Source organism: Chiloscyllium plagiosum, unplaced genomic scaffold, assembly GCF_037043375.1.
Source record: "Chiloscyllium plagiosum isolate Xiang-an unplaced genomic scaffold, Cpla_swu_hap1 HiC_scaffold_39, whole genome shotgun sequence".
In the NCBI taxonomy this organism is placed as follows: domain Eukaryota; kingdom Metazoa; phylum Chordata; class Chondrichthyes; order Orectolobiformes; family Hemiscylliidae; genus Chiloscyllium; species Chiloscyllium plagiosum.
The window spans coordinates 28,410,763-28,435,015 of NW_028270177.1; the positions used below are offsets into that span (position 1 = coordinate 28,410,763).

Sequence of the window (24,253 nt, forward strand, 5' to 3'; positions counted from 1 at the left end):
AAAGGGAATACCAGGATGAACAGTGTACCCGCAGAACCAGACTACCTGCATTTATCATTATACCACCAACAGTATTTGCTGTTCCAAGCATATCTACCAGCTGATGACTAAGGTCAAATGTCACTGCAAGCTTCAGATCAGCATGGAGCCAGTTGCAGAACACTGTCATCTGTTATAAAGATACCTCCAGGCAATCTGTCTTTATACAGGTAGCATTGACAATGTCAATGAAGGTTATAGGGGTAGGATTTGACATGGAAAGAGATGAGAAACAAGTGGTCCTGCATTTGTCACAAGATATATCTTCCACCAAATGTTCAGGTCCATTGACTTCAACAGAACCAAGCACATGGTGTGTTCTTCAGCAGGTAGCAAATTGTCTCTATGTCTATGTTGCATTTACACTCATGTTCAATTTCAACTCCGCATCACTTCTTGTAACTTTTATGTATTTGTTTTCCATGATTCAAAGTATTAGTGATCAGTCCACATTTGTACAAAAGAACTGACTGATGCCTATATCTGCAAGGCCATCACTTTTTCTTTCTATTTATTCTGTTCCCTTCAAGTAACATCAGCAAAACACAAAAACCTCAATGTTTTTGTACTGCTTCATCCTTCCAAATGTACAAGTCAATTATACGTGCATGCTCCAGCATGATAAGTGGAAGGACAACACTTTACATACATATTTGAATCATTCTCTTTGTGTATGGCATGATTACATAGGTTTCTTAAGATCTGCTGTCAGAATTGGCCCATGTTGCTATCTCCTTTTCATCTTCCAACACTGCTGACTCTGAGGATAAAGACACTGGAATGCCAAGGAGAACAACAAGGAAGAGGATTGACCTTGTGTCATGACACCAATGGGCTGACATGCTGTGCCTTATCTTCTTTAACCCAAAGACTCACTTTACTATCTTTACACTGATTTTGCCACTGTATGGCTTCTGAACATCATTTCCTTTGCACCACATGCCCTCCAGCACAGGCTTCCAAAAATGATATCCTTATATGCAGCCATTTGCTTTTAAATGGACAGATACTTCTAAATCTCTGCTACATTCAAAGTTTTGGAATGTTACAGATAATCCAACATCCTTTACCCCATCCCTTGAGAAATTATTAGCATGGTGCCCACTCTATCCAGGGAGATCAGCATGGTTATAAGAAATCAGATGACTTGACAGTAGCTCTCATTTTCATTTGTGTAAGGCGAAGTTGGCTGCACAATGGTCCCTCTGCTCAAGAACCAGAACTTGGAAATGCCACTTTTAAATCCTATGACACAGATAACATACAATGGTCTCATCGGGATTGAGAAGATCCCTAATTCAGATGTCCAGAAAAGGCAGATCAATGAATGACCTGAGAGAAGTGAACAATCACACCTCACATCTGGATGGATATGTGAATAGGAAGGGTTTAGAGGGATATGGGTCAATGGGATTAGATCAATTTAGGATATCTGGTCGGCATGAATGAGTTGGACTGAAGGGTCTGTTTCTGTGCTGCACATGTTTATGATTCAATGACTACCCAGCATAGACAAGATGAAAGTGACATTCAGTTCCGTCTTCAGAGAGAAAACAGGACACATCCTGGAAATATTAGCTCAAAGACACTTTTGGTTGTTCAATTAAGTCAGTTTGAATAAAAATTACAACAGGTGACTGTCACTGTTATTTGCAAACTTGCAGAAAGTGCCCATGAATAATAAATTGACAGTTTGAGAGAAGAGATGTACGAAAGCTGTAGGAAGCTGCATCCAATATTGTATAGATCGCATTGTAAATGTCATCTTGTTAAAGATATTGCAAAAAGCTGACTTATCTGTTTAGTGCTGGAGTTTGCAAGTGAACAAGCTGTGTCTTGTCAACATGTCTACTTGTCAATGTTTCTTTAATCTGGCAAGAGTCCATATTGCTGTATTCTCATCTTGTCCATTTTCTCTAGAGTTTATAATTTAACAGCTGTGCTGTAATGAGAAAAAAGGGGAAAACATTTGAAATTGGATAAATATGAGTTCAAGTGCTGTGTGTGCCAACCTTCTCCCACTTATATAATAAAATTTCAGAGTTGCAAATAAGGCTGAGCAGGCCATGAAGAGTTAGACCCAACACTGCATATCAAAGTATTACAAACAACTGGTCAAATTTCTTCACATGCAATTGGCTAATCCAATATACTATCTACCAGATATCCACATTGTGACTCCAATAAAACCTTTGGATAACCTTTTAATACATTTGATACAACAAATGTAATCTACATTCAATCTCAGAAGTTGGGCTTTTTATATAACAGAGCAATGTAGAGATGACACTCATTATTATATTTGCAAGCACTTTTAAATATGTCTACAATCCCAAAATGTCTGGACTCATGCTTACATGTCAGCTTCTTGTAGCTTCTGTGGTGTCCATTCTTTTGCTCGGCATCCATACCTAGTCAAGATCAATAGTAAACAGACTCTCATAAGTAAACATGAAGCAATTCAATAAATGACCACCATATGTGCCACTGACAAGACTGCCTGCATTTCTCCGAGTCGATAAAGTGTGGAGCTGGAAAAAGCACAACAGATCAAGCTGCATCAAAGCAGCAAGGGAGTTGATGTTTCAGGTCAGAACCTTTCATTGGTCTACATTTCCCCGAGAAAGTGGCAATAAGCACTGTCATCAATTGCCTTTCTAATCAAGTGGTTGGATGGATAATTTTGGAGGTAATAGGGAGAAAGTGCGCAATTGGAGTAAAATCACATGTGGGGTAGACTAGGTCAGAGGAGTGTGACACTGGGGGAGCAGTTGTGCTTTGACAGAACTCTGGAGGCTACCTCTGCAGTTGTGCCTGGTTTTCTATCAGGTGTCAAGAGCTATGGCTGGAAGGGATTATCCACTTGTAGTAACATAATAGACAGCCTGTGAGCTGATGACCTGGTTGGATTAAAGGCACAAAATGCTAGAAAGGGACAAATGAATTATGACTGCTGCTAGGAAACCAAGTATTGGCTTGCAATGATGCTCTACCTGTAGTCTCAGCCAAAGTGGACAATAAGGAGCTGGTGTGTTCATTTAAAATGATGATAGAGAGCATGGAGTGCAGGCAATATTGAACCAGTCTTTAAGTTTTCTTGTGGTGTGGTGGTAGAGTACCTACCTGTGAGCCAGGAGACCCAGGTCCATGTACTACCCTACTCCAGAGGCAAGTAATATCACCCCTTGACAAGGTGATTAATAAATATCTGTTGATCCAGTCAAAAGCAACTTGCAATCTTGGGGTTACCTGCAATTTAATTCAACAAAAATAACTTAGAATTATATAACCTCTTTAATGTATTGCAATAATTGTTGTAGTTAATGCTCAGAGATATGCAGAGATGACACATTCTAGGTTCTGTGTGCACTGAAACTCTCCTATGTTTAGAATGGATTTTCCAGACTTACAGCAGCTGATTTAGTTCAGTCTTTCTCCCTTAGTGACCACGATAAGGCTTAACTAATCATATACAGTGAATAGTGAACGCTCAGCAAATATGCACAATCAAATTGCAATACCATATATAATATTTATATTAATAATAATGTACTAATGAATAATTTAACAAACTAACACTAATAAATTTCACAGTAGCAAATAGAAAGAGAAGTCCACGATGAACTAGTTAAGACAGCTAAAGTTTAAGGATCTGAAGCAGGAGTTGATTTCTTCATAGAATCTCTACAGCATGGAAACAGGCCATCAAGCCCACACCAACTCTCCGAAGAGTATCCCAACCAGACTTATCCCACCGCACCTTATAACTTTGCATTTCCTATGGCTAATCTGCCTAGCCTGCATATCCCTGGACACTATGGGCAGTTTAGAATGGCTAACCCACACATCTTTGTTCTGTAGGAGGAAACCAGAGCAGACCCACACAGATAGGGGGAGAATACTCAAACTTCACACACGGTGGCCTTAGAGTAGAATCAAACCTAGGTCCCTGGCATCGTGAGATAGCAGTGTTAACCACTTAGCCATGTGAATTTGCATGTATTAGAGGGACAGAAAAGAGGCCATAGAATCATAAAGATTTTACAGCATGAAAAGAGGCCCTTCAGCCCACTCTGTTTGCACCTGTAATCAAACATCCATCTATTCTAAATCCATTTTCCAGCAATTGGTCTGCAGCCTTGTATGCTATGCTATTTCATGTATACATCCAGATACTTTTTAAATGACCTGAAGGTTCCTACCTCCACCAACCTTCTCCGTAGTCAGTTCCAGACATGCACAGTCCTCAAGTTGAAATCAACTTGCCTCAAATCTCCTCTAAACTTCTGCTACTTAACTCAAAATTGTGCCTCTTGGTTACTGACCCCTCTATAAAGGGGAAACATTTCTACCCTGTCTATGCCCATCAGAACTTCACCTCAATAAACTCATTTTTCTGATGCAGCTCTGGGTCAGGAGCTCACCTTGAGATCAAGCATGATCCCAGTGTTGCAAACAGACTATTTACACTTCAGAAGCTGCCCGGAGGAGAGGGAATGTTTTATTTTTTTCCATTCACAGGATGAGGGCATCACTGGGTAGGTCAGCATTTATAGCCCATCCCTAATTGGCCAGAGGATTCCTGGGTTGGGAATCACATGTAGACCAGATCATGTAAGGATAACAATTTCCTTCCCTAATGGACATTAGTGAACTAGATGTTTTTTTTTTCCCCAAGAATGAATTCATGGTCTTAATACGGATTTTTTTAAAAAATTGAATTCAAATTCTACCATCTGCCATGGCAGGATTTGAACCCAAGTCCCCAGAACATTTCCCCTACATTAACAGTTCGGCAATAATATAACTAACTTATTGCCTCCCCTTGACTCTCTTTGGGGATATCTCATAATACATCCTGGAACAGAGAAACTAAGGACCAGTTTGACCATGACCATCGTCGGTAGTGCTGTTCTTTCAGTAGATCAAAGCTGAGGTTGTAATAGATGACAAAGCTTGGTGATTTCGTCCTTTATTGGTAAAACGCTGGTGCAGTGGTAACATCACTGAACTTGTCATCTGGAACCCCAGGTTCACGTTCTGGGGGCATGAGTTCAAAATCCCACCATGGCAGGTGGTGTAATTTAAACTCATTAAAGAAATGGCAACCACTGTCAATTGTCATTCAAAAAAATTGATCACTAAGGTCCTTTAGGGAAGGAAAATTCTTCCCTGGTCTTGTTTATATGTGATTCTTGGTCCATAGCAATGTAGTTGGCTCTTAATTGCCCTCTGGAAAAATTAGGGATGAACAACAAATACCCATCTAGTCAGCGATGCCAACATCCTATAAACAAATAAAGAAATGATGCCACCTGTGACATTGTTCTGTGTGAAGTTTGGGGAGGAGAAATGTCACCTGAAGATCAACAATGAGTGCTGCACAGTGCCTTCCTAACCCTTTGCTCCCAAAGCCTTCTCCTCCCTTCTGTTTTCCAAACTGGTCTTCCTTATCTCCCAAAGATGGACCTAAAAATTCACATGTATCTGCTCTCTAACTGCATTGAAGACAACCTAATGCAGTCTGGATCTAATGGAACATTGAAGCAAAAGTCAGAAGTAATTGTCAAGGTTTGCAAATGGAAAATGTCATTTTCATTTAAATTGCATATTTTATGACCACCATTCATTGCATTTTACCACCAATGAAGCATTTTTTTCAACTGTAGTCACTGTTGCAACATAGGAAATATATTAGCCAATTTCAGCACAGCAAGATTCTGAAAGCAGCAATGTGATAATTATTAGATAATCTGTTTTAGTGATGTCGATTGAAAGATAAACATTGGTAGTACACCAGAAGTAATGTCTTCTTTAACATAATGCTATGGCATCTTCTACATCTATGTGAGTCTATTAGGCCTCAGTTTAACATTTTTTGAAAGATTGCACTTCCAGCAGTGCAATAACCTCTCAGTATTGTGCATGGAGTATCAACCTCAGCCTTTTTTGTACTCAAGTCATGGAGTAGAATTTAAATGTACAAACTTTTGACTTGGAGGCTAGATACTAACAACTGAGTCAAAACTGACACTTTAGTAGTCCTAATGATGCCCAGACTTAATGACCAGCAGTGTAAAAAAGAAAAATCAGCAACAATCCCCTGTGTAATGAAGAAGCTCTACAAATAACACTGCCAAAGGGTACTTGCTATTTATTCACAGCATGAGTTACTCAGTGAGTTAACCACATGGCAAGTCATGCACCGGTGCAGCCAATTTCACAACAAGTTCTACAACAAGTGCATGGACCCTCACATAAGCATTAAATCAAGATTCCTGAATAGGACCATGCACAAATATCTTGTATGCTGACAAACATGATGAAAAGACCTCACTCTCTATTTGAATGGAATTTTCTGAGCTTGCTTCAGCTTCTCTCCAGGCAAGGTATAGACCCTGTAAAACAAAACCCATAGCAACAGAGTTTGAGATCTAGTTTCCTACCATTGCTTTAAGCAGTGGTAATAAACTCTGACAGCTACTATCATATTGTCCATGTCATCCGTTGCTCCAACTATCTGATTTGAGTTTTTACTGTATCATTCCATGTATAACAATATATAACCTCTTGCACAGAACTGCAAAAATTGCTTGAACAATAATATTAAGAACAAAGAGCAAAGCCTTTTGATTCATTGCTCTCTAAGTTATGCTCTGCTTTTATTTTTAACATGTTATATTCAAACAATGGTTAATCCAGTCGACAGATAAATGTGACTATTTTTTCTGCTTCTTGTCAAATATTTAATGAAGTGCGTAAATTAGAACTGGATGAAAAATGTACTTTCTGCCACAAGTATTTTACAGATTTAATACTCTATACCTCTTGCCTGGGTAGAAGCTGAAGCAAGCTCAGAAAATTCCATTCAAATAGAGAGTGAGGTCTTTTCATCATCAATACCACTTCAATACCAGATAATAGGCCATTAGAGCTCCTGTATGATTGTTGCATTACAAAGCTGTTGGAGAATGTTGCAAGCTTGCAGCTGTAACATAATGGAGATCAAAATCCATTCATACTTATCATTATTAAAAGAGGTGTGAAATTATTCAAATATTAGGAAAGATGCTTTACCTTCTGGAGTGTTATTCATTCATCATGAGTACATCGTGTATGATATATTGCAAAACTGCCTGAGAGAAACATTTTCAAAGCTAGTTGATGGCATCAAATTTTTCTATATCTAACAAAGGCAACTGTTTGAAATTGTCTTGCATAAGAACTGAAATATAAATGCAGTTTGTCGTATTCTATCTGTAGGCAAAGTGATAGGACAACTCGCAGAATAACATTGCTGAACTAATTTTCTTCCATCTGTGGAAATGGAGGTCACTTTAATCTGACCCAATGGAGGGTAATCAGATGGATTTTAGTTGGACATCCATTTCACATCTTGCCTAATTTTACTGTCAATTGACCTCAATGGAAGTCAGATATATTAGGGTAAAATTGCATTCAATAATAATTTTGCTGACCAGCATCTCCCCTCTTTAAATAACAAGCCTTGTTCTGGAGTCCTTTAACTTATTAAGAAGGAAGCAGGAAGGATCAGGCTATAATATTCTCTACTCCATGTCTCTTTATTCTGCCACTGATGCTGCCTCACTCCCCTTTTCTATACTCTTCCCTTCTCCTTCCCAACATGCCTCTTCTGAAGCCATGTGACCTTGTTGTGTTTCTTTTGTTTTTCCAGATGTCTGAATGAACAACCTGCCATGAAATGAACAATCAATATACAAAAATATTGACGGCACCAATGATTTTGACACGAGGACAATAAATAGTGAATTAAGACTCAGTCAACAATTTTGTATTGAATCTTCTTCAGAGTCTATTTACGAGTATTGTCTTCTGAAACTCTTGGAATTGCACAAAAGTTTTGAATGATACTAACTAGAATATTTCAATGTTGGTGTATTTTTGGTGCTTTTTTCACACTTGTCCCTTTAGTAATAAGAATACAGAATTATTTCACCCACAAGAAGTAGTAATAATCTTTGTCATTGTTACTACTGATGGGGGTTAAGATAAAATCATATGTTCTTCATTGCTATTAGAGTATAAGGGAGCAGCACATTAACTGCGCCCAAGACTATATACCTTCAATGGAATACTAACAATATCGCACCGGCCAAAGTTTAGTAACACACAAACATGAGTGAATAGCAGGAGTCAGGGAATCAAGCCCTTGACTCTACTCCACCATTTAACAAAATTATGGATGTTTGGATTTTAATTTTAAATCCACAATCCCACTACTTGTCAACTTGACCCTTTGCTTACCAAGAATGTATCCACTTCTGCCTTAATAATATTTGAAACTTTAGCTTCCATGACATTTTTAGCAAGAAAAGTCCAAAGATTCTTGACCCCAAAAATTCACCTCAGTTGTCTTAAATAGGCAATCCCTTACGTTTAAACTGTGACCCCTAGTTCTAAATTTTCACATAATCTTACATCCACTCCACAATGACCCTTTTAAACCCCTGTGTTTGTATCAAATCACCCCTTACACTTCTAAACTCTAGCAGATAGAGGCCTAAACTGTCCAGCCCTTCCTCTGGTAAATCTTCTCTGAACTGTTTCCAATGCAGTTCCATCCTTACTTAAATAAAGTAACTAATACTGTATGCAGTACTCCAGATAGCTCACTAGTGCCCTATGACACAGGACACTGAAACCTAATCTCTCCACTTTGTATTCAATACCCCTTGCAATAAATGGTAGCGTTGTATTTGCTTTCCCAGTCATTTTTACATGCATTACTCAGCTTTTGTGATTCATATACTTGCACACCCAGCTCCCTCAGCATCCCAGAGCTCTGCACTATGTTAACATTTAGATAATATGCTTTTCTATTCTTCCTCCCAAAATTAACAATTTTGCATTCTCTCACATTTTATTTCATTTGCCAAATCTTTGTTCACACACTTAAATAATTAATACTTTTTTGCAGCTTTCTGATGTCCCCTTTGAAACGTAGTTTCCGATCTACCTTTGTGTCATTTATAAATTTGGCACCTACCATTCTTTTATCCAAGGTATTCACAGAAGTTGTAAAAGGTTGAGATCCCAGTAGCAATCCCAGCAGCATATCATTGCTAACCAGAAATGAGCCATTTATCCCTAATACGTTTCCTGCTAATTAGCCAATCTTCTGTCTATGCCAGTGTGTTACTCTATACCATGAGCTTTTAGATTCCACAACAAACTTTTATGTGGTACCTTATGAAATGCCTTTTGAAAATCTAAGTACAGTACATCCACCAGCTCCTGACTATCCACAGCACGTGTTACTTCCTCAAAGAGCTCAAATAGATTGTTTGACATGATTTCCCTTAACACCAAACCAACATTATTTTCTTTCAATCAAGGCTTCTAATAAGCTTTGATCCATGGAAATTTGGTACACTTTCTTCAGGGCTAACAAGTTATTTAATTCAGCTACAGAAGGAAAAAATGCCACATTACTTAAAATGCACTGGAGGAGTAGAAGCAAACTTTTCTCTCAAAGGCAAAAGAACCTTTCTGTTACAAGCTGAAATCCTTTGATATATTAATTAAAATATTTCAGTCGTGTATTTTATTTTATATTAATATTTAAAAGATATTTTAAATAACATTGTTTCCATATTGCATATGATAAATAGTTTTTAGTCTTTAGTGTTTAACTTAAATTATAATTTAAATTTAAATTTAAGTTAAAAACTAAAGACTAAAATTTAAATTATAATTTCTTCAATTATTAAATTACCTGACCAAATATTGTTCTCAAGTGAAATCTATAGTTCTTAGCCCTCTGATAACTATTATTGTGATTTGCTGCCTTACAATTTTATCTCTTTTTTTCTCCTGAGACTTTGACTCTTTACTGGGCTACAATTCTGTGGGTGCTAACCACCACTTGGAACCTACACCATGCACCTATTATTCATCTGTGAGGCTATGGTGGTAAATATTGGCAGGCTATTACTGTATATCATCAGTATCATTGCCAACCTTGATCCTGCCTTTAACTGATCTTCACTCACAGACACTTCAAACAGCCAGCATTGAATAGGTGCTGGGAGGCTGCCAATCATTCCTTTCCCAGAGCCAATTGCAGCAACCTTACTGCTGCCTTAGCTCAGTTGGGCTAACCTATTATTGAGCATGTTACATCGGCCCTTCCTTGCCTGTGCTATATACTTAGCCATTGAAAGGAAATCAAGAAAGACTTTCATTTTAAGAATGCTTTTCAAAACTGTGGGTTGGTTTCAAGTACTTTAAGAGCAATGACATACTTTTGAAGTGTAGTTACTGTTGTAATACAGCAGCCAATTTTTGAACAGCAAGTTCCCGCAAACAACTTATCACGAAATCACCATCATTGCAGTGCAGAATCAGGCCATTGGGCCATTTGCATTCATGCCAAATCTTCAACATAGCATTGTGACTTAGTGCCATTATCCTGCCTTTTCTCCATACCTTTGTGCATTGTTTCCATTCAAATAATCATTCAATGCCCTGTTGAATGCCTCAATTGACTCTACCTCCAACACATTTCCAGACCCAAACCACTTGTTATGTGAAACAGTGTTATTTTGCACATTACAGACCTCCTCTTAGCCTTCTCTCCAAGAAAAACCGACCCAACTTCTCCAATCAACCTCATAACTGAAGTTTCTCATCCCTGGAACTACTCTTTGTCACACTCTCCAATTCATTCACAACCTCCTTGTGGTGTGGCACCCTGAAATGTACACAATACTCCAGCTGAGGGCTAACAAGTGTCTTGTATAAGTTCTGTACAGTATCCTTACTCTTATACTTGATGCCTTATTTAATAAAACCTAGGACACTGGATTCTTTATTTACTGCTCTCTCTACCTGTCCTGCCACCTTCAGTGAATCGGGTACTAAACATTTAGTTGCTTCTGCTTCTGTACTCCCTTAAGTACTCTTGCTCCTATTTTCTACTGTCCCTCCATGTTTTTCCTGACAAGGTGCATTACTTCACATTTCTCCATATTGAAACTCATTTGCACCCAGCTGTTTTCACTACCAACCTTTCTATGTCGTTTTGAAGTTCTGCATTGTTCTGCCCACAGTTTGTAATGTTCCCAAGCTTTCTGTCATCTGCAAACTTTGAAATATCCCCCTGTGCACCATGTTCTCGACCACTAATGTATATCAAGAAAAGCAAGGGTCATAATACCTACCCTTGGGGAGCTTTACAGTTGAAATAATGATTAGACAATCTGTTTTACTGTTGCTGGTTTGGAGAAAAAAATTGATCAAGACACCATGGAGAACACCGACACTCTTGCTCAACTAGCACTATGGGAACTTTTACATCCACTTAACTGTGTAGATTGGTTCTTGATTTAATGACTAATCTAAAAGACAGAATTGCTGATAGTGCACAGTGCTAGAGTGCCAGCTTAGCTTATGTGCTCAAATTTATGGAGTGGTACTACAGACAGAAATGTTCTACGTTAGAGACACAATTGTCAGCAATTGTGCCAACACTGGCATCTAACTATCATGTAATTCTGTGCAATGTCAACATAGTGGATAAGTGTTGGAAACGTGTAGGATTACAGCACATAATAAGTCTTGGAAGCATAATATTGGACAACATCTGCATGTTGTCCATCGGTTGTAATATTAGGGTGCAGTCCCTGTGCAGTAGTTTAGCTCATTGTTGTAGGATTACATGGTATTTCACAGGAAGAACAAGGCATTGTTCTGTGCAGTATTCTCACACTAATCAAGACCACTGACATCAGATGATATTGTCATCCACAACATTGCTGGTCATGGGAAATTGCTGGTGTATAAAGAAAAAACTAACTTTGATTTGTGCAGCATCTTTTACAGCATACCGTACGATGAGGTTAGGAACAGGAGAAGAAAGGTCGCTCTGCTTGGAGGTTTTTATAGGCCTCTACAGAGTTTCAGGGAGGTGGAAGAGAGGATTGGCAAAATTATTCTGGGTAGGAGTGAAAGGAACAGGATGGTCATTATGGGGAACTTTAACTTCCCCAACATTGACTGGAAATGCTATAACTCTAGTACATCGGATGGATCAGTTTTTGTCCAATGTGTACAGGAGGATTTCCTGACACAGTAGGTCCAAGGGCCAAAAGAGGGGAGGCCACACTGGATCTGGTGCTTGGTCATGAACTAGGCCAGGTGTTTGATTTAGTTGTAGGTGAGCACTTTGGAGAGAGTGGCCATAATTCAGTTACGATTAGTTTAGCGATGGAAAGGGATAGGTACATGCCACAGGTCAAGAGTTATCGATGGGGCAAGGGCAATTATAATGTGATTAGGCAAGAATTTAGGATGCATAGAATGGGGTAGCAAAATGCTGGGAATGCAGACAATGGAAATGTGTAGGTTTAAGGAACAGATATTGCGTGTCTTTGATAGGTATGTCCCTGTGAGGCAGGGAGGAAGTGATAAGGTAAGGGAACCGTGGTTTAGGACAGAAATTGCATCTATTGTTAAGCAGAAGAAGGAGGCTTATGTGTTGATGAGGCAAGATGGTTCAGAGGAGGTGATGAAGAGTTACAGATCAGCTAGGAAGGATTTAAAGAGAGAATTAAGAAGAGCAAAGAGAGGACATGAGCAGTCTTTAGCAAATAGAATAAAGGAGAACCCAAAAGCTTTCTATAGGTATGTGAGGAATAAAAGGACGACTAGGGTAGGAATAGGGCCAGTCAAAGACAGAAGTGGGAATTTGAGATCGGAGAGGTGCTAAATGAACATTTCTCATCGGTTTTCACTCAGGAAAAGGAGAATATTGTTGAGGAGAAGAATGAGGTACGAGATATTAAACTAGAAAGGATTGAGATCAGTTACAAACAGGTGTTATCAATTCTAGAAAGAGTGAAAGTAGACAAGTCCCCTGGGCCGGATGGGATTTATCCGAGGATTCTCTGGGAAGCTAGGGAGGAGATAGCAGAGCCTTTGGCTTTGATATTTGAGTCATCATTGTCTACACGTTTAGTAACAGAGGACTGCAAATGTTGTACCCTTGTTCCAGAAGGGTAGTAGAGATGACCCAGGTAATTATAGACCAGTGAGTCTTACTTCTATTGTAGGAAAGGTTTTGGAAAGGATTATAAGAGATAAGATTTATAATCATCTAGCAAGCAACAATTTGATTTCAGATAGTCAACATGATTTAATCAAGGGCAGGTCGTGTCTCGCAAACCTCATTAAGTTTTTTGAGAAGGTGACCAAGCATGTGAATGAGGGTAGGGCAATTGACGTGGTATACATGGATTTCAGTAAAGCCTTTGATAAGGTTCCACATGGTAGGCTGTTGGAGAAAATGCAGAGGCATGGAATTGAGGGTGATTTAGCAGCTTGAATTAGAAACTGGCTTTCTGGAAGAAGGCAGCAAATGTTGTTGATAGAAAATATTCAGCCTGGATTCCGGTTACTAGTGGTGTGCCACAAGGATCTGTTTGGGACCATGCTGTTTGTTATTTTTATAAATGACTTAGATGCAGGCATATGTGGATAGATTAGTAAATTTGCAGGTGACACTAAAGTTGGTGGAGTAGTGGACAGTTTGGAGAATGTTACAGGTTGCAGGGGGACTTGGATAAATTGCAAAATTGGGCTGACAGGTGGCAAATGGGAGTTCAATGCAGCTAAATGTGAGGTGATGCACTTTGGGAAGAATAACAGGAAGGCAGACTACTGGGTCAATGGAAAGATTCTTGGTAGTGTGGATGTGCAGAAGGATCTTGGAGTCTATGTACATTTATCCCTGAAAGTTGCTACCCAGGTTGATAGTGCTGTTAAGAAAGCATACGGTGTGTTAGGTTTCATTGGTAGAGGGATTGAGTTCCGGAGCCGCAATATCATGCTGCAACTATACAAAGTGCTAGTGCGGCCACACTTGGAATATTGTGTACAGTTCTGGTCGCCATATTTCGGAAAGGATGTGGAAGCATTGGAAAAGGTGCAGAGGATACTTACCAGAATGTTGCCTGGTCTGGGGGTAAGGTCTTATGAGGAAAGGCTGAGAGACTTGGATCTGTTCTCATTGGAAAGAAGAAGGCTAAGAGGGGATTTGATAGAGACGTACAAGATGATTGGAGGAGTAGATAGGGTAGACAGTGAAAGTCTTTTTCCTAGGATGATGATGTCAACTTGTACGAGGGGGCATAAATACAAATTGAGGGGTGATAGATTTAAGACACATGTCAGAGGCAGGTAGTGGTAAGGGCGTGGAATGCCCTTCCTGCCAATGTAGTCAACTCAGCCACATTTAAACAATCCTTGGATAACACATGGATGATGATGGGATAGTGTAGGGGACGAGCTGAGAATAGTTCACAGGTCAGTGCAACATCGAGGGCCGAAGAGCCTGTTCTGCACTGTATTGTTGTATGTTCTATGTTCTTTACAAGGATATCCCAAAATGCTTTGCAATCAAGGAAATACTTTAAAAGTGTACCCATTGTTTTAAAGTGTGCCATATTTGTCCACTACATGACAAACATTACTGTGATATTATGGAGAAAGTTTCCAGTGGTGCCAACCTTTCAGGTGTATTGCTGCACTATTGACAGTCAAGATTTCAGCTGCCCAGGTCCTATGACCTGAATTTCCATCTTTTAACCTCTCTACATTTCTACCTGTCTCTTATCCTTTAAATGTTTCTTAAACTATTTTTGTTAACTTGTTATAATATTTCATTATGTGTCATTGTGTCAATTTAGCAATGCTTTGGGGGTATTTAACTATATTAAAAAGTCCTACATAAATGTAAATTTTTATTGTTGCTGATGTCTTGAAGTATAAAATCACTTCTAGCTTACATAATTTACAATATAAACTATACTGGTTAGACAGTGAAACGCTATGAGACTACACTACCTGCTTAAAATATCAATCAGCTATTTGACAAGATATATTGCCAAATGATAATGCTTCTTTTAGTTGTTCAGATGACTGTTGCACTGACCAGATTAACTATTTGGTATGCTGGAAATTATGTGATTTCTTAAAATATGAACACTCAAAAGATTTTCATTATTTATAAATTGCACAATTGTGGAGAACAAGGAGGCTGTCTCTTTTGTTTTTGAAAAAAAAATGACTAAATTGGTTGTCATTTTCTGACAGCGTAGCTTGTAGGATCAGTTCCTTAAGAGTAAAGTCTACTCGTGAAAGTTTGTTGCAGCAGAAGCTCTGTTTCGTCCAGTATATTTTTTTTCTCCAAAATCTGAATTCATCATAATTAAATTGCTGAAAACGATCCTCATTTGGTGACACAATTACATCATTCCAGTCAGCCTGATACAAACAGGACAGTGTAGTAAGTTGACAGTATCCCTTTAATTCAGCTGCACATTCATATCAAAGTTTCATACTCTAACAGTTATCAATGAAGTGTGTTCTTTCCACTATAGGCATGTATCTTCCTATTATTACTGTTGCAGATGACGACTAGTTTGCAAAATTAAATATTGTAATCATGATTCACAGCTGCTGATGATACTTTGAAGTCAGTCACTTCTGTGTGCTTCAGTCATCTTCATTCCTGGAACACAGCCTAATTAGTTGAATTACATTCTTCAGCTATTATTTTGACCACAAAACAACGCTAAAGTTCATCCCTTTGCCATGAACCAGTGTGAGATTTTGCCAAAGTTTGAAAGTAATCACTGGGCAGAGAGAGCACCACATATTAGAACAAACCATGCAGTAAATACTCTTCTTGATAAACATGTAGCAAGTGATGTCACCCTGAGTTCTTCTATCCAAAACCACAGTTCCAAACACAACAATGACAGTCTCTGATAATGAAAAGGAGCAGTACAATATGGAGCTTATCTAATACATAATGTCATTGTTCATGCATGTGTCACCTGTGGAATGTTCATTCATGTTTGAATAATGTGTGCTCTAGTGTTCAATTAATATCCCAAGATTTCATCGAATTTTTTGTGGCACTTTTACTCATTGTTTTGTCTCCTAGAAAACAGAAGTATTTTGCACAGAGCATGGGAACTAAGTTTGATCGCTCCTTAATGTAAGGGTGGGGATCGTGAGGCAAGGTGAACCAATGCCCATTCAAGTAGATAACATGCCAACTTCTGGCTGCCTGCAGTTTTGAATGGTTTCTGGTCTTAGTCAGACTCTGTGTTCTCTGCATGGATGCTGCCAGACCTGATGAGTTCATAGAATCCCTACAGTGTAGAAGCAGGCCATTCTGCCCATTAAGTCCACAATGATCATCCAAACAACATCCCAGCCAGACACACCCCAGTATCTATCCCTGTAACCCTGCATTTCCAATGGCTAACCCACCCTAGCCTGTACGTTCCTGCACACTATGGGCAATTTAGCATGCCCATTCCACCTAACCTGCACATCTTTGGACTGTGGGACGAAACCAGACCACCCAGAGGAAACCCACCCAGACACGGGGAAAATGTGCAAACTCCATACAGACAGTTGCCCAAAGGTGAAATTGAACATGGATCCCTGGTTTTGTGAGGCAGCAATGCTAACCACTGAGCCACCGTTCATCCCACAGGAGTTTCTCCAACAAATCAGATTCCCAACATCCATAGATCTTTGCGTGGATTTTTGTGTTAACTGTGCTATTGAGTAGTTACCATGATTTCAAGCCACCTTTGTCCTGCTTGACACTAGTCTGCACTGCTCAAAGAGGAGCTGATCTGTGCCTGCAACAGATGGTGGGAGCCATGCAAAAAGTGAAACTGACCTGTGAAACATTGAACAATGTTAAATTGTGGGCGAGATCAAGCTTCAAAGGTTTGCAATGCTGCAGGTGGAGGAGATATCCTATATTTGTGGGGTGGGTGAGTGGGTGGAAGTCAGAAGACCATTCAGTCATAAGTTTGCCTTTCTGCAAAATCAGAACAATTTGGAACAATTTTAAAATGGAAATGGGACCATATTTCAGGATTCCTTTCCTTAACTCTGGGGCCCAAGTTCTTTTGTTTGCACGAGATAAAGATGCAGGGAGCGATCCTGCACTCTAGCTCCACTGTAGGGATGAGCATCTCCAAGCTCAGTGCAATTCTTATAGAGCTGCAACAGCTTTTAGCATGAATGGGAGTCATAAATCATAGTTGGATTTGGAAACCTTTCAATAGGTACGTTCAGAACATCTTCCACATCACATGCCTGTTCCATGCAAACTAATGTCTTACTTCCCTGTATACTCTTAGTGCAGAACCAGTTAACCACCGATATGGAACTGCTCAGAAAAAGGACACTATTCAAACTTCTTCTGCTCAACAGCTTACCACGTTGATGGTTGATGGCTTGACTGCCCCCTTTAATGGTCAGGATGGCTGCGGGCTACACATCATGAGAAATCATGACATTTGCCCTGTCAAATTTTGAAGGAATCCTCCGAGATATTCCAAGCAGCTGACATGTAATTCCAGACAGCCAGTAAAATGTGTTTACAGCAGATTGGTTTTCAGAGGGCATTGGAGGCCCAGTCTCTGGATTAATTTAAGAAAGAGTTTGATAGAGCTCGCAAGGATAGTAGAATCAAGGGTTATGGAGAAAAGGCAGGAACAGGATACTGATTAAGGATGATCAGCCATGATCATACTGAATGGTGGTGCAAGCCCGAAGGGCAGAATGGCCTACTCCTGCACCTATTGTCTATTGTCTACTTTACTCCTTGCATTTATGCATGTCTTGTGCATCTAAACCATTTGCTGTGTCATTGGTGGATACTCGTAGTCATACAATTGCCATGCTTTAGTTGGCTGGAATGGCTCAACTGCAGCTAGAACATCAAACAGATACAGAATCCTGGCATTATAGCTGCTGCTTGCATACCCAGCAATGACCTACACTACCATCTGCTTGTAGTCATGCACCAAATGGACTTTGAGGGAATGGAATCGCTTTCCATTTCTCAAAAGAATACAGTTACAGCTAATGCCTGCTGCATGATGTGTGAGTAGTCAGTAATATCCTGCACCATGGAGAAAGGTGCAATCCTAATGAAGCCCCACACTCACTAGTCTTTGGCAAGAGGAAATGAAGGTTCGTTGACTCTGAATGACCTTTAAGAGGGCAGCAGTGACCTCTCTGATGTAAAAGTGAAAAACGATCGGTGAGATGTCTCAAAAATTTCTGGGTTCTCCTGGAAGAAAACAGATGCACAAAGCTTGTCTCCGTGGTCACCTTCAGTGATAAGCACTGCGATCCTTCCCCTGCTCTAAGCTTGCACTTGTGACTGCAGCAGACCTCAGTGAGGACATCTTTCTTGGGGTTATTATTCCTCACTGAGGTCCAGGTAGGAGAATTGGTCTCTGACCATCCTGGCTGCATCTACTAAAGTCCTTCATGCGCTACTCCTCCTCCTCTTTGCAACAATATGACCTGTTTAGTGTCCTATCTGTTCATTCTCCATATCGTGTTGTATTCCAAGGAGGATTACCCCTTGCACAGTACATATGGAACAAATAAGTTTATGGGGAGGTCAGTGTAAATCCCTCAGCACCTGCCTCCTGTAGATATCACCAATCACTTGTAGAAGTGTTGAAACAACCAGATTAAATCAACCTGCAACTGATCTGGAAGTAGTTGCTAGCTGTTTAAGCAATGTCGGTGGGGATTGTTGCCAACCAATGAAAACATCTTCAGTTGTGTGGGGATGAGAGGTACTGAGCTGGCTCACTGAGCTTCAAATTGACAGAACTGTTATCATATCAGCTTGACATGCTGACTGAGACGCACTGTCAAATTGCTGCAACCTCTGGCATACTGAACTTCATGAAGGCATAATCAAAGGATGAATAATGAGCCATAGATGGAAATGTCCTGTCTTTACTTCCAAACTCAATTTCAAGGATTGGACCATGGATTGCTGCACACTAATGGGCAAAGTACAGCAAGGTTTGTCATGACCTTCTGCATGATGGCTGACCAGGAATTCTCCTGCGCTTACCCATGTGCCATCAGACATACTAACACACACGCCTAGAGTCAACTTGTTTGCATGCATCACAAACATATTCTCCATAGCTAAAATGTCCGAGCCCAGCACTTGATCCAAGGCTTCTAGCCTGGAGGTTGATGTGCTGTTATTGTATCTCCAGAAGAAGATATTATTTGACAGCATCTTGGGATTTTAAGCAGGTTTGAAGAGAACAAAAAAGGTTGGAGACAGAAATGCTTACAGAGGAAACTTCAGATGGTATGGCTTATGTAGCAGAAGCTTTAGTCAGTGTTAGGTAAGTTGAGAATTCACACACACAAGATCTCAGTCACAGCAATGAGAGTGTGTAAAAGAAGTATTGTAGTGAAAGAAGTTAGAGAAATGGGAAAGAGCCAGTTCTGACAGGGATTTACAGAAGAGGTTTTCTATTTGAGACTTTGGGAGAAGAAAAATTAACAACATTCAGTGACGTCAGAGGCGCTGGGTCACCTGGAGCTGATGTGGGAAAAGATCTGTGAATTAGGATTCCTAATGAGCTGATGTTGTGGAAGGTTTAAGGAAAGAATGCTGGCCAGAGGAGTACTAGAATGGTCAAATCTCGAGATGGTTTTAGAAGTTAATAAGGACATTTATCAAAAAGAAATGACAGAAAATCTTACAGGTGAAATTGGTCCTAGCCAAGCAGCATGAAGAAAACAGCAACTTGTCAGAGTCTGTTTTACAATGGGCCCAATTTCAACTGAAAATTGAAAACAAACTTCAGTCACATTCCCCCTGGCTGGAGCAATGACCAGAACTCTGGGAGAAGTCAATTATCATATCAATCATGTTGAAACAGCTAGGCATACCCAATGATTTTAGTGAGGTAAAGTCACTAAGGAGTGTCCAAGCAGATTAAGTCCCTAAAATTGCCAGAAGAAACAATCTGCAAACATATCCATTAAAATTAGTGTACAATGCATCAGATAAACTGAGCATGATTTAGGTATACATAAAATAAATACACCCTCTTTATTTTCAGTTGAATGTCTTTCAGTTTGTTGTAACAAACATGACTTTTGATATAATGGCACTATGTCACTCACAGCAGTCTAAAAGACACTTCCTAAAACTTCAGTGGCTCTTTAACTTTAATCTTTAAGCAATTTTAAATAAAAACTGCAACAGCTGCTCTGCTTGTTCTACTGTAATAAAGCAATTAAGACAATCACCACACAAAGATATCAGCTTCCACCACTATCATTAGTAGAAGGTATTTATACAGTTCAGCCCTTTAAATCGCACAGAGTTATCTCCATTAACATTTTTCCCAGTTCTGGAAATGATGATGGAGAATCACTAACTCTGAGGAGAAATATTTGGCTAAATAAAGGCCCTGGAATGGAGTACTTCAGGACCGATCCCCTGCTGTCTCTGTTCATAGATCACACAGAGTAAGTTATGAATACCAGAAGAGGTGCGGGAAAGTCAATCTCTCACCACATGGATTCCTGCCAGCCTAATGTGCTATGTCTATAAGTTTAACTGTCATTGACTAATAGTTCAAGTGCAGATGTGAATATTAAGTGAAACAACTCCCTGAGTGTTATGAAGCTGTATTCCAGTTCAACAAACAATGTTAAACACAATATAATTTTTGACTCTTTTCCCCCGATATGATTGAGTTGACATCCTCTATGTCAGAAGAAACTGTCTGTTGAACATGCCCAATACATGATTTGAACAGAACACCTCCTCCTCTCACTCTGTACCAGCTGTGAGTCATTCCTTTAATGTGCAAATTTCCAATCCATACAACTGCACAATGAAAGCTGGCACTTCTCCAGCATAAAGTTGACCCACAGCTTCCAAAATGTGACATCAATGGCATTCAGTGTTTCCACACTCCTGGCAATGTCAGACGCAGCAGATTAAGTGTATCCTTGCTCAGGGTTTTATAACGTTAAATTTAATAGAAATAAAATACTTTGATGACTCTAGTGATCATTGTCTGGTGCAATCAATTAAAATTTTGTTTCTCATATGACGTCCAATTTTTATCAGTAGTCCTCCTATGTACACTTAACTTCCCAAGTATTAAGTTTTGTAATGTTTTTACAACCACTTGGATTTCACACTCTGATTTTTATTTTGTAGGCTGCGTACAGCAATTTGGTTGGATGTGTGAAGTGCATGACATTTACTCTTATCTCAAGCAATCTTATTGACGAATGCAGGACGACATTTTGGCTCAGCAAACTAGGAATATCATTTAAAATGCCCAGCAAAGAGTTTGACATATTTACCACAGTTTTTTATGCCATTATGAGCATATAAGTAGAACCCCATTTTAAATCTGTATAAGTGACTTTGATTGGGTTGAAATTGGGCTGTTCTTCGAATAGTAGTATATTATAGCAGGACCTTGATTCATAAATTTTGAGACAGCTTTTAACAATATAAAATGTTCTTTTCATTCAAAAATATAATCTTAAATGTTGATCTAGAACTATTATCGGTAAAAGGATACATAGTCATTCATAGGTTGTGGATAGCATTGTTAGGACCAATGTTTATTGCCCATCCATAGTTGCCCTGGAGAAGGTGATGCTGCCTTCTTGAACTGTGGCAGTGTTTTGGTGTGGGTCCACCACAATTCGGTTGGGAGATACCTCCAGGGATTTTGACCCAGTGACACCGAAGGAACATCAAGATAACTCTAAATCAGGATGATGAGTGACTTGAAGAGGAACTTGCAGGATTTGGTATTCCTGTGTGTCTGTTGCATTTGTCTTTCTGAATGGTAATGGTGATGGATTTGCAAGATCCTGTCTAAGGAATCTTAGTGAATTTCTACAGCAGATCGTGTAGGTGGTACATACTGCTGCTGCTGAGAACCAATGGTGGGGGGACTTATTGTTTGTTGATGTGGTGCCAATCAAGCAGACTGCCTTGTCCTGGATGGTAGACAGGCAGGAGGCTGGAAGAACACAGCAAGCCAGGCAACATCAGGAGGTGGGGAAATCAACGTTTTGGATGTAACCCCTCTTCCTTGGATTCCAGCACTTTTTTTGTCTCGAACCAAGCTTGTCCTGGTTGGTGTCAAACATCTTGTTTGTTGAAAAGGCACTCATCCAGACAAGAGGGGATTATTTCATTACACTCCTGACTTTTGCTTTGTAGACGGTGGACTGGCTTTAGGGAGTCAGGAGATGAGATATTCACTGCAGTGTTCCTAGCCTTTGACATACTATTTAATCACAGTACTTGGATGACTAGTCCAGTTTAATTTCAGGTCCATGGTAACCCCCAGCATGTTGATAGGGGGGATTCGGTAATAGTGATGACATTGAATTTCAAAATTCTATTTTGATGAAGATTGTTATTGATACGTGCTGCAAATGTTACCAAACCTGGATATTGTCCAGATCTTGCTGCATTTAGTCATGGATTAGTGTTCCTGAGGCCTGAAGTGTTCAGGAGCTAATTGGCCTTGACAAGGCCCACACAGGGTATCAATGAGCAAAGTATTGCACAACAAATGTTACTTGTTAGCACCATCCATGACACCTTCCAAGATTTTGCTGATCAAGTGTACATTAACGTAACAGTATTTGTGTACAGGAAATACCTTGGGCAATTTTTGACATTGTCAAGTTGATACCAAAGCAGCTTGGCTAAGGATGCACAGATTTTAGACCACATGCCATTAATACTATTGCCATAATGTTATTAGGGCCTGTAACTTATTCATGGTTCAGTGCCTTCAGTCAAGCTCATGATGTCATGTAGATTGGCTCAAATTGGCTGAAAACTGATATCTATGATGCTGGGAGCCTCTGGCACAGACTAAGATGGATCATCCACTGAGTACCTTCTGGTTGAAAGATTGTCACAAGTGCTTCAGCCTTCTGCTGAGTTGCCCGATCATTGAGGATAGGGATTTCCAGTGAGAATTTTAATTGTCCAACACCATTGGATGTGTAGAACTGAGGAGCTTAGTTCTGATCTATTGGTTGTGGCCTTACTTAACCCTATCACATATTGCTTATGCTCTTTGGCAAACAAGTAGTCTTGTGATGTGCTTCACCAAGTTGACACCTCTTTGTCTGATCCTGCTCCTGGCGTTGCCCTTCAAATCAGAGTTAATCCGCTGGCCTGAAGGTATCAGTAGAGTGGGGAATATGCCAGGTCATGAAGTTACAGAGCATTTTAGAATACAATTCTGCTACTGCTGATGGTCCACTGTGCCTTAGGGTTGCCCTGTCTTGAGTTGCTAGATTTGTTCCAAGTAAGTGTCATTTAGCATGGTGATTTAGCAATGTCACAATGTACGGTAATTTCAATCCCCATAAGAACTGTGCAGTAGTCTATACTATTATGGACAGAAGATTCTGGGACAGAGAGATTGGCCATGATGAGATCAAATATGCTCATCCTTTTTGTTGGTTGCCCCCAACACCTGGCGTGAACAGTTATTGGGATGACTAAGCTTCTTTTCTTCCAAGAAGGTTCTTTTTCTGTTCATTATGATGCATTGGTGTAGTGATTGTAATGAGGTCAGCCAGGTGGACCTCAGAGAATATGAGCTCCCTGATTGGGGCTGTTAAGCTGGCTAATCAGGGAGCTTTGGCTGACAGATAAGAACAGGATTGTCTGGCGCTGTGGAGTCCGTGGACCACGTGTATATTGGGTGTGGGCGTTTGCACTCCCTTTTTGATTTTCTTAAAAACCTCCTCCTCTGCTTTTGGTTACACTTCAGTCCCACGCTCCTGATCTTCAGGCACCCAGTACGGAGGAGCGAGGGCAGGTCTGAAGACCTCCTCGTGGGTCTGCTCCTGGGCCTGGCCAAACTGGCCATCAACAGGTCGAGGCAGCAGGCCGTGGAAGGGGTCGTTAGGGCCGACTGCCTGCCCCTCTTCCGCGGTTACGTTAGAGCCCGGGTGTCCTTGGAGAAGGAGCACGCGGTGTCCACCAACACCTTGGAGTTGTTCAGGGAGAGGTGGGCGCCGCAGGGAGTGGAGTGCATTATTTCCCCCTCCAACTCTATTTTGACTTAATCCCTGCCCTCCCCTTCACTGTTTGATCACACAGCATTGTCCTTTGATGTGAAGGGCAGTGCTTGTCACTGGCCACCCGGGTGTTTTCCTATCTTCCTGGTGGTGGAAATAGAATAAAGATTCGTGCACCTTGTGTCTCTCACTGCGTCTCACACCTGCACACACACAACATGGGTGCTGGGGAAAAAAATAAGCACTACTGCAGTTAGGCGGTAGTGTGGGGGTT

At 40.1% G+C, this 24,253-nt stretch overlaps 1 long non-coding RNA gene across 1 annotated transcript in view; it reads left to right on the forward strand.

Moving 5' to 3' along the window:
• LOC122541046 (uncharacterized) overlaps window positions 1–7,836 on the forward strand; it is a 32,686-nt gene extending 24,850 nt beyond the window's left edge. The window contains exon 4 of the long non-coding RNA XR_006309496.2: window positions 7,736–7,836. This is a non-coding gene — a long non-coding RNA (uncharacterized LOC122541046). The remainder of the gene's footprint in view (window positions 1–7,735) is intronic.
• The last annotated feature ends 16,417 nt before the right edge of the window (window positions 7,837–24,253 follow it).